Source organism: Babylonia areolata, chromosome 31 (genome assembly GCF_041734735.1).
Source record: "Babylonia areolata isolate BAREFJ2019XMU chromosome 31, ASM4173473v1, whole genome shotgun sequence".
Lineage (NCBI taxonomy): Eukaryota > Metazoa > Mollusca > Gastropoda > Neogastropoda > Buccinidae > Babylonia > Babylonia areolata.
In genome coordinates, this window is record NC_134906.1 from 9,974,021 (window position 1) to 9,976,679 (window position 2,659).

Genomic DNA, 2,659 nt, shown 5'->3' on the forward strand with positions numbered 1-2,659 from the left:
ATTAATTACAGAGTAATTTCCCTTTTTACTATCTGCACCAAAACGTTTGCAAAATAAATAAAAATTCCATGCTTAGCAAAAGAAGTTCCTGTTTGAACAAAAAATGATAATAATGACCCCTCTTGTTGTTGTGTCAGAATAAGAGGTCAGAGTGCCAAGTTTAGAGAATACAAAAAATATAAATATAACAGTAAATGCAGTTTGCATATAATTTTTGTTTTTGTGCCCATCCCAGAGGTGCAATATTGTTTTAAACAAGATGACTGGAAAGAACTGAATTTTTCCTATTTTTATGCCAAATTTGGTGTCAACTGACAAAGTATTTGCAGAGAAAATGTCAATGTTAAAGTTTACCACGGACACACAGACACACACACACACACACAGACAACCGAACACCGGGTTAAAACAAAAAAACCACCAACACACACACACCTTTAATTGATTAAAGCTGTCAATTGCTCTCCGGCGCACAATATTTGTTGTTTATAAACTGACAGTTTGGGGCTATTGTTATCTTCTCTCTCTCTCTCTCTCTCTCTCTCTCTCCGTATACTTGCTGTCTCAGCCCGCGACAAAATAATCATAATTATTTCAAGTGAGTGATATATCCATTGTCTGATATTAAAATGCTGAACGAAACTTTTCTCTTTGCTACCGCTGTATTGTAAAGAGTAGGCAGGCCTACCGTATTTTCGCACTTTATCGTAATCTTTGCGATTCAAGTGAAAATATTGTTCATCTTCTAGTCTATCAACAGACACTGAACAAAGTAAGTTAATGTTGCCGACACACATGCCATCAAAATATCTTTTGTTGGTATTCTGTCCGAGTGATCTCATTGTAAGCCTTACTGGGCAGGGTACATTTTATGCCATTCATTTTATTTGTTACGATCGTTGTACACTTCTCTGTATGAAATGCAAACTCAAATGAACACACACACACACACACACACACACACACACACACACACACACACACACACACGGCACACACACACACACACTTCTCTGTATGAAATGCAAACTCAAATGAACACACACACACACACGGCACGCACACACACACACACACACACACACACACACACACACACACACACACACGGCACACACACACCCACACACACGGCACACACACACACACACGACACACACACACACACACACACACACACACACACACACACACACACACACGGCACGCACTGGCACGCACGCACACACACACACACACAACACACACACACACACACACACATGATTTTTTTTTCTGCCCAGACTGAAGCCTGACCCCCCCCCCCACACACACACACACACACATCATATTTTGTGAACGCACTTTTCATCGTTTAATCGCCAGAAAGCGAAGCAATGTGTTTATCTCCCGTGGGTTTTTGTCGATGCTTGGGCAATAAACGACACACTGGTTTTGACAAATCTTAATTTGAGTACTTCTCTGACAGTTCTTTTTTTTTTTTTTTTTTAGCTCGAGTTGCGTCACACACAAAATGACGTCACTGAACATGACAGAGAAATCAGAGAGAGCGACAAATTTATGCATGCCAGAAACTACCAGAACAAAATTTCTCCATTCCAGAAACTACCAAATGTTCTGTGCCGGATTTTCGGCATATGCCGGACTATTTGCACCCCTACAGTTGTTGTTTTTGTTTTGTTTTTTTACCAGAGAGAGAGAGAGAGGGGGGAGGGGGGGGGGAGTGAGAGAGAGCACAATATACATTCTAAACTAAGGTGTCTCTTCGTGATCAAGTTAATTTGGTGCCCCAAGAGTGGGCCATTTTCTGTCGCTGTCATCACATTTCGATGACCGGTTGAACAAACGTACAGCATGCAAGTGTGTTCAGGTATGTATATAGTATCCTACATGGCCGTTTGGCAACACACAAATCCTTACAGTCTAAGTCTAAGGATTTATGTGTTGCCAAAAGCAGCATTTCGTGAATACGAATGATGAATATTTGAACGAATGTACGAACGTTTTTGGAATTCAGATTCATCGTTAATACTACCAGCGCGAACATACACTTCGTTAATACTATCCGTGCGCATATACATACACGTAATACAAGCAACTACTTGCGAAAACACACGTACGTACACCCAGACACACAAACGCTGAGACGGCAATAAGAAACAGAGACTCAAAGACGCAGACACAAATATGTATATATAATTACTATCACACACACACACACACACACACACACACACACACACACACACACACATGCAGACTACCACACACACGCACGCACTTAGATGAATATTCACTCACAAGGAAAACGTGATCATTCCTACACACACGCACACACACACACACACACACACACACACACACCTACCTCTCCCTACACACGACATACACTCAACCCCTCCCACACCCCCACACACATAGGTGTGTGTGTAGGTATATAGGTATAAGGTGTGCGGGTGGGTGTGGTGGGGTGGCGGTGGGGTGGAGGGGTGTAAGGGGTGGTTAGGCATGGATCATTTCTAGCCAGCAGTGACGAACAAGATTGACCAGTTTGGTGGGGTTGTTTTTTCTCCTTTTTTTTTTCTTCTTCTTCTTTTCTATTCTATTCTTTTCTGTTCTTTCTTTCTTTCGTTCCTTTCTTTGTGTCTTTCTTTCGCTT